The 14,716-nt window shown below is 42.9% G+C and overlaps 1 protein-coding gene and 1 non-coding gene across 2 annotated transcripts in view; one reads left to right on the top strand and one right to left on the bottom strand.

The window, feature by feature from the left end:
- lhfpl3 (LHFPL tetraspan subfamily member 3) overlaps positions 1–14,716 on the top strand; it is a 355,755-nt gene that overhangs the window by 37,774 nt on the left and 303,265 nt on the right. The window lies entirely within an intron of this gene.
- LOC139279215 (U1 spliceosomal RNA) lies at positions 11,747–11,909 on the bottom strand. Its single transcript, XR_011596428.1, has one exon. It is a non-coding gene; the product is annotated as a U1 spliceosomal RNA (small nuclear RNA).

Raw genomic sequence — 14,716 nt, 5'->3', positions numbered from 1 at the left:
ACATCTGACATGTGGCATTTTTAATGAATATTGTTGAATCTATATGAATATGTATAGGACAAACAGTGTCTGGCTAAAGAAGGTCTTCTCTGTCTTAATTCTGCGGATTCCATTTCAGATGAATCTTCATCATCTCTTTCTCAGTTCTCCCCTCTGACTCTGTCTCTCTATTTATAAATCCAAGAATCACGTATGTCTTTTTAACAGTCTTATCAACTTGTCCTTCCACCTTCAAAGATTTGTGTATGTGAATCCCCAGTTCTCTCTGTTCCTGCACCTCCCTTTAAAATAGTACCATTTTGTTTATATTGGCTCTCCACATTCTTCCTTCCAAAGTGCATCACATCACACTTCTTTGCATTAAATTTCATCTCCCATGTGTCTGCCCATTTCACCATGCCCTTTTCCTCCTGAAGTCTGCAACTATCTCCCTCACTGTTTACTACATTTATTAATATTTCTAACTACTAGGTTTTAAGCCTGGCTTGTTCATTATATCTGCATTTCTGTATTTATGCATAGTTTATGATGTTTTTCATTTGATTTTAATATTCTCATCCTTGTTTTCAAATCCCTCCAAGGTCTCGCCCCCTCCCTAGCGCAAGAACCTCCACCAGCCCTACAACCATCCGAGATTTCTGCGCTCCTCCAATTCTGGCCTTTTGCGCATCCCTGATTTTCTTTGCTCTACCATTGACGGCCGTGCCTTCAGCTGTCCAAGCCCAAAGTGCTGGAATTTCCTCCCTAAACCTCTCCGCCTCTCTTTCTCCTCCTTTAAAAAGCTCCTTAAAACCTACCTCTCATCCGTCCTAATATCTCCTTATATGGCTCGTTGTTCAATTTTGTTTGATAATGCCCTGTGATGCACCTTGGAACATTTTACTATGTTAAAGGCGCTATATAAATGCAAGTTACTGTTGTTGCAGTTTGGTTAGAACGTGAAACTTAGTTCATAGTGTTACACCAGCTCTCATTATACTACTGAGCCACTTGACAATCAAGTTTCTAGTTCAATGTTTTAGTCCATTCTCAAAGGATTAATATTAATTGGTTGTGATCCATTTCCTTCTTTAGCCTCATCTGGAGTACTTCCATCTATCAGCTCCTTCATATATATAAAACAAAGTAATCATGTGCTATAAGTATACTTATTATGGGGTTAAGTATTAGTAAGCAAGTGCACTACATTGCGAAAGTGCTGTAAGATTCTTGTTAATAACCTTATTACATGCCCAGTCAACTGTGATATTATTTCCTACTTAAAAGAATAATACTGGAGTAAGTATGTGTTGTGCAAAAGCTTTAAAGGAAAAAAAACAGTAATTACAAAATACAGTAGCTGCAGTAAAATGGGTGAGCAATTATATTAAAAAGATGCTGGCAGGATATAATTTATATCAATTTCCATATAAATACCAATTGGAAAGGGTTTTCAAGCAATTATTTTGAGAGTATTCCATGTGGAGGCTCAATTGTTGAGTATTTTCAAGACAGAGATCAACAGAATTTGATATTAAGGGAATCAAGGGACATTGGGATAGTGCAGGAAAGTGGAGTTGAGGTAGAAGATCAGCCATGATCTTATTGAATGGCGGAGTAGGCTCGAGGGGCCGAATGGCCTACTCCTGCTCCTAATTCTTATATTCTTGTTATGTTCATTGAGCATGTTTAAACCGTGTGCTTGTAAATTATTGGGTAAATAAAATAAAGATATCGTTGCATAGAAATCCTTGAAATGTTACCTGTTAACCCGTATATGATTTTTAATACAAATTGAATGTAGCATTTGTTTGAAGAGGCAGTGAGAGCCGATGCATGACAGATACTTGCCTCAATAATTCACGCATTTAGTTAATAATAAACTAACTTTTCATCATTAATTTTTATTTGAAATGAAAAATCAGACTTGCCCAATACAGATTCACTGAACTATATAAAGCAGCAGGTTTAGGAATGTTATACATTAGTTTGGAAATAAAAGAAGTAATGACTAAGGTTACCCAGCCATCTGTTTGTAAATCAATAAATCCATTGGCAATCATTCCTTGATTTGGCCCTTTTTCAAAAGTAAATTGGTAATTACTCCTTCAACCAGATAATAAGATCCTAATCATTACATAAAAAATAGAAATGCACTCCAAACAAAGAGATGCCAGGAATTGAGAAGTGGGGACAAACTGCATTCAGATTGGCTAATGAACCGATATTGTTCATCGGTCCCACACAGGACATTATGGCGACACCATGTATTGGACTGAGAATATTGGGCAAGTGTACTGGTCGTTATTGGAGCTGTTTCCAATGGCGACCAGTTCTTCTCGGTCTCCAGTAATTTCTTCAGCATTTTTCTTCTCTCATGCTAGTTTCCAATACATTTTTTTTTGAGGACATCCTGAGAATATGGTCGAACACTGTAACCTCCTCTACTTGATATAGGAATAGTACCTCTTTCTGCTTTGCTTCTGTGTTTGCTTGTTCACACTAAAAATACTGCAATATCAACTGAATCTAATGTTCTCTTCACAGTCTAAGTGAAATTCTAAGTCTCCATGTGCCATTGTGGAAATTACTACTGCTTATTTAAATTCTGATCTCGCTGATAAAAGATGAATTGTGCCTTATCTATAATTTCTTCCATTGGAAAGCCTTGATTCCCTTTGCTATTCTACAACCCAGTCCTACTGTCAGTAGTCCATCGTAATTTGCAAATAATTGAAGAGGTTGGGTAATAATTGAAGACCTCGAAGGTGCTCCGATTGTTCAGGTTGGCTTTATTCCTAACAGGACTTGATAGCATTACTTTGATCTTTGTTCTACTGATCCCATAACTTATTACGGTTTTGACAAGGGATTGTTCCATTGCATCAGTGTAACCTTCTACTTAATATCTGAATCGGAAATTATATATTTAGTTTTGAGATAACTGTAAAGTTTGTCAGTAGCTGTTGAGTTCTGCCACACAATTCACTATATCTCTGAAAACTCAAGATATTACAAAGAATGTTTCTTACTGACAATGTAAGCTTTAGAGGGGGGTCTGATAGGCCTCTTCTTCTGTGGGAGTGTTGCTGCTCAGTGCCCATTCTTTATTTGTGAAGAACCTTGAGACATTCTACGATGTTAAAGACGCCGAATAAATAGAATTTGTTGTTGTTTATCTTGTTGTTTGCCCTTGTGGGAGGAGTGAGTGAGAAGGAGAAAACATGAGCACCTTCAGTTTCGGGAAACTTGGGTGCTTCACCTTCCCCGAATATCTCCACGCTTTTATACAGGAATATTCATGACAGCCACCTCCAAGAGAATCGAGGGCTTGTAATTATTGAGTTCTCCTTCAGGTCAGGTCAATTCCCGTGTATATATGCCACCTTATTGTGTAATTCATATAGTCTTGAAGGAGTACATATATAGTAACAGACAAGTGCCCAACCTACAGGTATCAGTAACGAATGATGCATCATGCAGCTATATTGTGTTGCAATGATTTAAAGTGTGAAGCTCTTTGAAGGAGTCAGTGTGTGCCAAGGTTTTCAGTTGTAAGTTGCAGCTCGAAGGTTCCCAGAACCAGCAGGTAAGGTACATAACCTGGATCCTGACTGCTTCCTCCTGCCAGGCGTGCAGCTCTGCTGTCCTCTGGAGAGGGTGCCCAGAAGTGCCGAGCACTTGCACCCGACCCATGCAGCAGCACCACTTCACCAACTGTGAATTAGGGGGTTTGGATGCTGTGAAACTTTTATCAGTTGCCGATAGACTTTGGGGCCGAATTTGGTCAAGGCCTCTGTCTACCCAAGTGCCACCCAAAGAGCCGCCGATGGCCGCCGAGGTACCGGACGATACTTTGGGTGGGATATTCATCGCTGAGGTCCCTCGAAATCGGCGGGGGGCAAATGAACGACGTATGCCACCAATCTGGGTGGCAGCGGGCGAGATGTCTCATTCTCGGCGGCAGAGGCGCTTGCCGCCCATGTGCCGCCGAGGATGGAGTCGGGCCCATGGAGGGTCGAACAGCTGAAAAAAAATCATCAGGAAAAAATGTAAAAACTATCGGAAGACCTTCAGGGGACCCCATCCAGGTAGGTCGCTGTGGATAAAGAATATATAAAATGTTCACTAACCTTTTTTTCAGGATATTCATACTTACAGTCGGGGACAGATCAGCCTCCAGCCAGTGGTCCACCCCCGCCGACTCCCGCCCACATCAATATGGGAGCTCGGCGGGCAAGAGGTCAGTTGCGCCACTCGGCTGCCCGCTGACGTCAGCGGGCAGGTCCTGGCGGCTCTCCCCTCCCGCCCGCTCCAGGCCACGTCGAAAGTGGCACTGGGTGGATCTTGCAGAGGAATGTCGGTGGCAGTCGGTGGCAGTGGATGGTGAGTTGATCAATTTCGGCCCCCATATGCCTCCACATTTGTTTCACTATTCACAAGTTTTTGGCAGCTACATCTTGTCCCATTAATTGACACCGCATGTGGCCACTCAAAGATAATTCTGACCTCCGGTTCTTTAAGGGCTGGTGATGTGCCGGATTTCCTCCACTTCTCCATTCAGCGTGGCCTCGGCAACAGGACCAACCCAGGCCAGGAGCCCCCTTGCTGAGATGATGGAATCGGAAAATGTTCCCTTTGCTGTGTGTCAGCCAAGAAGGAGGAAACTATTGAAGAGGAACAAGAATATTATTCAAAGGATATACCAGGCATTAATTGCTTGACTTTCACTGAGCTGCAGTGTATGTACGTGGCATATCATGCCAGAGATGCCCTCATCGACATGTACCACACGCTCATCGAATACATTAAATCACCATCCCTAATTGCTGCAGCCTCGCCAATTACAGTCAAGGTTACAGAGGCAATCAATGTTTATGCGAGAATCTTTCCTGTCAACAGGAAGGGATTTTGTAGTGAAGTCTGTTATATCAACATTCTTACAGCAGCAGTGCATTTTGTATTGTCCTTGGGGTGGGAGACTGCATGCAGATGAAAATCAAGGCCCAAAACACAATTCTGCAGCCTATATTATCTGAAAGGAACACTTCTCTGAACCTTCATTGCGAAATGTGATATCTTGCAGATAACTGTTAATGCTTTGTCGCAAGCCATGACTCCTTTTCTGAATCAGTTGGTCTTGCAGAGGCCCTCTCAATAAGGGGACTGAATGACATTTTAGAGACCACGGCTGTGATCTGAAGTCAAGGCTCAGGACACTTCCTCATCACCTCAAAGTTATGAAAGGACTTTATGCATAATGACGTGTACATCATGCTACACAAAATATAATTGAAATAAACTTTGGCAACCTGAAACTGCGGTTCAATTGTTCAGATTACTCCAGAGGTTATTGTGTGCTGCATGTTTCCATAGCCTCACTATGTAGAGGGGCATAGAAATCAAAGTCTCTGAGGAAAGGGTGTGAGCACTTTTAACGTAAAATTTGGAATTTCAGCAACCGCAAAAAGGAGGTGATGCCCTGGAAGCAACAAGGGAAACAAAGACCTTCCATGAATTTTTCAATTGAAAATCAAATGGAAAAATCCGAAGCATTAATCTGGAGATCTTACTAACGCTGGTCAACACCACAGTATGAACATACAGGGAGCACACATTGGGCAGGCAGTGGGAGGAGCAACCATACTGCCTGCCCAACAGCTCTAGCAAGAGGCCCGAAACATTTTCATAGTCCGGCCTTTTACAGCTGACAATGCTCACTGGGATGGGGGAAGGAAGAGCAGGAAATCTGATGGCTCCTCCGCAGAGGCAGAACTGAGCTAGAAGGAAGGGTTAAGGGGGGGGGAGGGGGCGGGGGCAAACTCAGAGTAGCGAGCCATTGAGCATCTGAAAATGGTTGGGAAGATTTTTGAGGGGGCCAGGAAGAACATTCTTCTCCATGCTCCACAAAATTCAGTGCTCACATTTGTTTTTGGGTGTATGGGGACCACTGGTTAGGCCGCTCTACATTCAGCATTAATGGATGGAGTGTGCATAGCGGCGCTTCACCCATTAGTACCCGAAAATTGGCACCTTGCCACACTAGGTGCAGATCCTGTTGGACTCTCAGGTTGCTGTTCTTGAAAGAGCAGGCTGTTTGTTTTTCAAAGAACAAAGGCCCATTAGCATAGATTACAGCTCTAACTGTCATGTATGTATGCTTGGGGTTACTAGCCACCAGGTGGCGCCACTGTCGGAGATCATTGGGCTGTACGCACGTGTGTGCGGCCCAGGTATAAAAGGCAAGCCTTCATGTAATGTAAGCACTTTGGGCCCTAATAAAGCAGAGCCAGGTTTGTACCTGTGTTAGTTTACAGTATTCAGTCTATCAAGTTATTACATACATAACACTAACTAATCAACTTTAACCCAGTTTTAAATAATAATCTATGGCTAAATTTCCCTGCCCATTCATAGACAATGGGGGAACTTTTAATCTTAAAAATCGGGTGGGTTAAGATGGGGGTAGTTAAAGTGTTAAAAATCGGAATGCTGACCTGAACCCGCCTCCAACCTGCCCCCTCCGGATTTAATGGAGGCGGGATGGGGGCGAGCAGCCAACCCGTTGCCAGGAGGCGGGCCATCTATTTAAATATTATAATGAGGCTGGAAGCCTCCTTAACCTCCACTTTGTTTTTAACTCGACCTGCTCAGGTTTTGCACACCTCGTAAAACTCGCCAGCTACAGAAAGGCGGGTCTGCTGAATCCAGGAGGTAAGTGCCTTTAAAGTTAGCCGGGCCTGCAGGAAGCCTGTTCTCCCGAGTTTCCCGACCACCTCCGAGCCCTGCTGCACCAACCCGCCTTCTCCATTAAAATTCAGCCCAATGGATAGAACTGGACTCTGAGGTGGGCAGGAATCCTTCATCACCCAGGTACACATCGCATTGTGAAGTTTGCAGCCAAATGAAGAATTACATTCTAGAAAGGGATATTTTAATCCTTTGTGGACTGGTTCTATCTTTAATGTTGAACACATTGTAGTTTTAGGACTAGAATTTCCTAACAACTCACCAGCGCCTGATTGTCTCGCAAAAGACCGCTAAGGTCCCCAAGATTATCGGCAGCGAAAAGAAAGAAATTCGGCCAGCGGAAAAAATGGGCGTTGCACCCCGATTCTCGGCAAAAAAATGGAATTTGGGCAGTTCTTAAAGAAAATGGACGATAATTAAAAAATTCACGAAAAATTTACCCCAAGGCTGCGGGTTGGGCCTAGGAAGAGAAAAACACTAAAAATATTTTTTCAAAAAACAGAACATAAAAAAAATCATTAAAACATTCTCAGGACCCTTTTAACTTAAACCACCACAACATAATTTTAAAATAATGAGTAAAAAACCAATTACTAACCTTTTTCTTGCAGACCTACTCACCTACCACCCAGCTCCGCTGTTTCTCGTGAGCGTTTTTTTTTTATACTTACGGGTCACCGCTGAGCCAAATATCGCGCCATGGCGATCTGTGCATGGCACACGCCGGCGGCCCGCTGCCCAGCGGTACCTCGAAACCGCCGGCGTAACTCAGCTGGGCAATTTCTCGTCGACCCTGTTATTGCCCAAAATGGCAAATACTGCCGAAAAACCGGGCGGTGAGCCGCTGCAATTTCGAGCCCTTAGTTTCTTGCTGTCTTGCTGCTTCTTTACAATAAAAACATAAGAATTAAGAGCAGGAGTAGGCCTATCGGCCCCTCGAGCCTGCTCTGCCACTCAATAACATGGGTGATCTTCGACCCAACTCCACTTTCCCACCCTATCCAAAATATCTGTTGATCTCAGCCTTGAATATACTCAACGACTGAACATCCACAGCCCTTTGGGGTAGAGAATTCCAAACTTTCCCAACTCTGAGTGAAGAAATTTCTCCTCATCTCAGTCCTAAATGGCTGATCCCTTATCCTGAAATTATGTCCCCGAATTCTAGATTCTCCAGCCAGGGGAAACGGCCTCTCAGCACCTACCCTGTTAAGCCCTCTCAGAATCTTATATGTTTCAATGAGATCACTTCTTATTCTTCTAATCCCCAGAGAGTATAGGCACAATCTACTCAATTTCTCTGCATAGACCAACTCTCTCATCCCAGGAATCAATCTAGTGAACCTTCGTTGCACCCACTCTCCTTAGGTACGGAGAACAAAACTGTACACAGTACTCCAGATGCAGTCTCACCAAAGCCCTGTACTTCCTGTACAACCCTGTAAGCCCTCATACTTCACTTGCAAATAAACCGCACTATTATTTTTAGCTCATACACATGGGTCCGTCAATATGGTATTTACCACATTTCTGAGAAAATAGGAGAATGTGGATGGCAATCCATCTGATTTCTGGTGGCCAATATCACAATAAATGATGGCTGTTAATCCTGTGCATTACCACGATCATAGCCTTAATGGCAAAAGTGTTGGGGGAAGTCTGAAGCCTAACACTAAGCATCGTTGCTCTTTTCATCAAGCAGCCCATTTTCTACAGCTCCCAGCTGGCAGTATTATTCAGTGATCATTTTAGATAAGTCAGTGGAAATATTTGCTGATTTGTTGCCTTAACTTACCATATGTGAATGTGAATAATACTGTATTTATGGGGCAGCAGTATAAAAAAACTAACAAAAGCTATGAAAGTACCTATAAAGATTAATTTATGATCATCATAAGTGTGTTGCAGCGTTCAGCTTAGTTATTTAGTTTTCAGTTCCATAGTAACATTTAAGAGTGGCTGCATAGTCCGCTGAAAGTTAATTAATTGCATAATTTACAACAAATCAAATCAGTTTTGTCTTCTCATAAAACATTCTTGATTAGTTTATTGTATCCTTCAAGAAGGGAGTGAAAACAGGTTCATTATGAGCTAAATAAAAGACTTGTACTTATATATTGCCTTATGACTTCTCAGGAATATCTCAAGCCCTTTGCATACAATTTCTGAATTACTGTGACTATTGTTATGTAGGCAAATGTGGTAGCCATTTTGCACAAAGATCCCAGACACAGGTTTGTAGAGCTGTTGAAAACAAAAGAAAAACAAAAAAAAACTCACAAAAAAAAAGGTACTTGAAAAGTGTTTGGAGTGTCCCCCCTCCCTTTAATAAGGGGGCACTTTGATTTAATTTGTTAATTTATTTACAACAAAAAGAGTTGTATAGCTGTTGAAACAGAATTTTAATTTGATTTGATTTGACAAAGGTTCCCTTTATGTTGAATTGTTAATTTGTGTTTTTGGTGTCCTCAAAAAAACAAGGGGGTACTTGAATGAAAGTTTCTGGAGTGTGACACCCCCCCCCCCCCTTTAATCAGGGGGCACTTGATTTAAATTTAAAGTTGATTTACAGGTACAACAAAATAGTTGTAGAGCTGTTGAGTTGGGAGTGGCTTAGCCAATCACGTGATGTTCACAAGACTCAATAAAACCCCAGCCAGTTGTGTTCAGGGGATCCACAATTAGGCAGGTGGGTGTGAGCCTGGTGGATGAACTGGTAATGTGTATTGTGATTGTTAGACCTTTGCTAATAAACCAACTAGTTCTTAATAGTGTTGCTATGAATTCTTAAGCAAAGAACCCATGAGGCAAATACATTACAAGTTGTTTGGGTGCTGTTTAAGTAAAAACATTGGCGAGGACACCAGAAGAACTTTGCTTTCTTGGAGTAACACCATCGATTTTTATCATCACTATGACCAGAGGGAAGAAAGTTTGCTTTGACATCTCAGAACAGCACTTCTGACAAGGCTGCACTCTCAGTACTCAGAATTCAAAAGACTATTTCCATCTTTTGCTTTTAGCCCCTTAGGCGACATCAACCCAGATGCAACCTCCTTTTAATATAAAAATTCTTAGCCAATCAAATAAATGTCAGGAATACAGAGAAACATATTCCAGATAGTATCTGCATCGATAATTTAAAACTGACAAGTTCGTTCACATCACAGGAGCAACGCTATTAATTAAATAGGGAAGTAAAAGCACATTGATTTTTTAACTGAATGAAACCACTGTTACAGGTGCTTTACCCGAGGGCGTTTGGAAAAAATTGATACATTTTATTAAACCAATTGGGAAAGTTTGGTAACATTTACTGTAATTGAAAGTACCGGAAATGTAAATGTGATGTACTGAATAGCATAGGGTTAGCGCTATTTACATGATAATAAGTGGACCAAGGCAGCATGGGAAGATAAACATGCAATGATTCTGCATGACATTGGATTTTTAAAAAATTGTGAATGATTGGATGCTAGATAGGATCGTTAAGTTTCTCCTGATGGCCATTTAATTGACACTTCTCGGGGGGAATTTTAACCCTCCACCCCCCAAAACGGGTAGATTTGGTTTGGGTGGGAGGTTAAAAATCCAGAAATCTGAAACAGGAAGCCAACCCGCCCACTTCTGGTTTGAGCGGAGTCGAGGGGCAGGCGACCAATCTGCTCGCAGGAGGCGGGTTGGTCATTTAACTATCTTAATGAGGCCGCGTGCCTTTATTTTAACCGTGATTCGATTTTTAACCACAGTCGGCCAGGTTTCCCAGGTCTTGGGAAACCTGGCAGGTGAAAGGAAGTGAGAAGGTCCATGAGGTAAACTTTTAAAATTAATTTATGGGATGTGGGCATCATTGGCAAGGCCAGCATTTATTGCCTATCCCTAATTACTCTTGAGAAGATGGTGGTGAGTCACATTCTTGAACTACTGCAGTCCGTATGGTGAAGATACTCCCACAGTGCTGTTAGGGAGGGAGTTCCATGATTTTGACTAAGCGACGATGAAGGAGCGGAGATATATTTCCAAGTCAGGTGTGTGACTTGGAGGGGAACCTGCAGGTGATGGTGTTCCCATGTGCCTCTACAGCACTGCTCATGGGCCAGGAGGAGCAGGAGTGTTTCCTCTAGTCCCAACAAGTTATCCAGTAAACGCAACACCCCCCCCCCCCAGCCCCACATGATCTGTGGTTCCCCATCCCGCGATCAGATTCCCACCGACCACCATCTGCTTTCCCTGACTTCCACCTGCTCTCCGCCCGCCCCACCCCGCAATCGGACCCCCTCTCCGCGATTGCCCCCTTCCTCGCGATCAGACTTCCCCCCCCCCCGCACTACACCCACCTTCTCTCAGCCCAGCTGGACTGCGTCTTTTTGCTGAGAGATTTCCCGCCCGACAGGCAGGCTGGCTGCGGGCAGCAAACCTACAGAACAAAAATTAATAGGGTACTTCAGGAAAGCAGTACTTCCGAGTTTCCCGATCTCAAAACAACCGTTCCCATCCAACTCCGAACTATTATCCAGCCCTTTGCCATACTAACATTCTAATAGTAATGTCGCTGGAAACTAATTCCTTGATTTAACCCAGGCTGCAAAGGATATTATAGTGTGCTGCAGATCAGATTTTCAATTTAATTGGATATCAAAAAGGACAAACGATGTCTGCATTTAGAAAATCACAAAATAGGCTATTAGTTTACTCAGAGATACATGAACTGTCTCTGTATGATCCTTCAGAGAAGCAGTTTTACAATGTAGCACTTACTCTGGAGCTCTGGAAACTGTCAAGTGAACACAATAAATGAACTACTTTTCTTGGAGACTAATGTATTTGCTTCATGGGTTCTTTTCTTAAGAATTCATAGCAATACATTGCTATTAGGAACTAGTTGGTTTCTTAACAAAGGTTTAACAATCACACGACACATTACCAGTTCATCCACCAGGCTCACAACCACCTGCCTCATCGTGGATCCACTGAACCCGACTGGCTGGGGTTTTATTGAGCCTTGTGAACATCATGTGACTGGCTAAGCTACTCCCAACTCAACAGCTCTACAAATTTTGCAGTCGGGTATCCCACATTTGGAGACATCGCAGGAGTCAGCACACCCCAAGTGCAATGGGCTAGCCTCAGCCTGGGAGCACCCTCTGGGTGATCAGGGTCACTCCCCTGCAGGTAAACATGTGAGCATACTCACAGGTGCATATATTACAGAGACCATAATAAACAGATTTTTTGTTAAAATACACTTTTTGCACAGCTAAAGCTGCTACAATGTGATGTGCATCATCGTGTCTGTGGAAAAACAGGACCTGCCGCAAAACTGTCAGATTGTCTTTGGTTTGCTGGCGGAGTAGATTATTGTTTGATACCCATCAATAGGTGATGTGAGGAACAAATAGGACACATTTACATATGCAGATGTCAGCACTGAATTGGCCGCGAGCGATTTGTCTTTGAAATAAACAAGAAAAAAAACTGTGAATGCTGAAAATCTGAAACTAAAACCACAAAATGCTGGAGAAACAGAGCACCTGCAAACAGAATGCCCTGGGTACAGAGGCTGAACCTGTCATTGCTCGTTAGAGGATTACCTGCCGTTATCCGGTTTTATTCCTGTCATTTGTCAATCTTCTCACATTTTGGTACAGCCTGAATTTCCGCCTCAGCTTCTAAAACTGTTCCTGTTCAGTGATTATTATTGATTAATACTTGTTAATAGTGTTCAGACTTGCAAATGATTTGAGTACAACTGACATTGAAGGCAAGGAAATACAAGGCTGGAAAAGACAAGAGAAATTTTGCGGGTTTCTCCCATAACATTGAAGAGCCATGGAAATACATCAGCACAGACCGAATGGTTGGGCCGAATGGTCTATTTCTGTGCTGTAAACTCGATGTAAATCTTGCTGTAGTTATGAGTGACTAGAATTATACACAGTGCTCAAGTGGTGGCCATACCAGTGCCTTTGACAGACTCATTATCACTTCCTGGGATTTACACTTTATTTTTCTGGCTATACTTTCAAGAACCAATTAGCTTTCCTTTCTGCAACCGCTCACTGCGCTGCTGGTTTTAGTGAGCTACCCACCAATTCTACTGCTGTGTTGTATTCTGTCTCCTAGAGCGAGTCAATTTATTTCCACTGTTTATTTTCCTTCCCTATCCTCATTACTTTGCACTTGGTTACATTAATTGCCATTTGCTAATCATTAGCCCGTCTTCCGAATCTGTCATTTGGGAGGAAAATTCCGTTGCCCCCCGGTTGGGGGCGATAACATCCACGAGGTGGGACTTTTTGCGCCAGGCCCAGAAGTCCAACCCCGCTCTCAAAATTTGGGTTACCGCCCCCGAGAGGAAGTGGAGCACAAAAGAACGCGTCCACTTCCTCTCTGGGGCGCAAACAGAGCGGAAGCAGAGGGAGCGGGGCGCAGCACTACACACTGGGCCGTGTAGCGCTGACGCGTAGGAGGCGCTCTACCCATCATTAAAGGGGAGGGCCCAAGCAGCCAATTCTGTGGACCCCGCGTTCAAAGCGCCAACAGGGCGCTCAGGAAAACAAAGATTTTTATTTCCAAGATGGCTGACACCTCCCCATTAAATCGCACCCCGCGAGCCACCTGCCACCATGTTCACGTCCCCTAAAGCTGCCGCTGTCATCACCTGGCACAGCTTCAAGGGGCACAGGCCAATTTTTGTTCCGGAGCAAAAACGAGGCGCTGCGCATCACCGGCGCAGCAAAGCTGGGCGCTGCCGGTTACCGCTGCCACTAGACTCCCGCGGAATTTAGCGGGAGTCGTTAGCGGCGCTGCACCCGGGTGAACAGTCGTTTAGATTACAATGTGCAATGTGTCTAAAATGGAACAATGGAACCATTTTCAAGTCCCTCGGTTTGTTGCACACATGTAACCACTGAATATGATAACTTGCATTGTTTTTCCTGTTCAAGTTCCCTTTGATACAGTTCAACAGTTGATGTCTTGCTTTGTTTTGATGTTTTATAGAGAAAGAATAAAACACATTTCAATTACCTGCACTGCTCCTGACAATGGCTTCTTGGCTGTTAGTGCCATTAGTCCTCCTCACGACTTCCTCAAAGTACTTTTTCAATGTTGAACAGGAGGGAAGGGACAGGGCTTACAAACAGCAAATGCTGGTGTGTTCTGTAAAAGGCCAGTCTTATTAGTCGTAATACATTTCTTAGATTCGTAGGCACCGATTGTTTGCAAGAGTGTCTTTCTGATCAAAGCATCCAAAATTCATCAGAAGGCACACACAAGGTGAGACGAGCGCATTCTGGAAGTTATCTGCCCATCTGTTAGCCCCTTCAATGAGCCTATGTAGTGGTGGTTTCAGAATGCCCCAGGGAGGCATAGGTCTCCAACGGAAAACCTTTATAGAGATTTTTCAAATGCAAAAAAATATGTATTTTTTTAGTCGGTTTTAAAGCTTTTCTTCCCCCCAATACTAATTTTCTCAACATGGAAATGAAAAGATTTTCAAAGAGTATTTGCGGAATTGGTAGCTCTTTTGCTTCTTGAGCATTGTACTTTGCATCCCTATTTGTCACTTCCTGAGTGCTGCAGTCCAACTTTCTCACTTGTGACTTGTTCAGTTTCACAACCGTGACATTTAAGTCAGTCAAATGTATAGCTTCAGTTGGCAGCTGTGTTGTCCAGTTTACATTCCCTACTTGACACCAAGAGTAGAACTACAATTAGTGGCACACTAGAAATGTCAATACAGCATTCAGAGGAGTTTGTAAATAGTAAAGGAGCAAATAAGAGAAAAAGCAAGTGTTGCATTATGCACAGCAAGTGAAAACCAAAACCCTAAGAAATCTTAGTAATGACACAGTTTTCTGAGGTAAATAAGATTCTTTTGATCAGCAAGATAAAAGCATTTTAAAATTTGCAGCTTTTAATTATGAAGTGCTTTTATTCTCCTACTAAAAGTATTTGAAATAGATATTATTGCATCTTTGTCTTT

Source organism: Pristiophorus japonicus, chromosome 13 (genome assembly GCF_044704955.1).
Source record: "Pristiophorus japonicus isolate sPriJap1 chromosome 13, sPriJap1.hap1, whole genome shotgun sequence".
NCBI lineage: Eukaryota > Metazoa > Chordata > Chondrichthyes > Pristiophoridae > Pristiophorus > Pristiophorus japonicus.
This window is presented reverse-complemented; position numbering and strand designations above follow the sequence as displayed.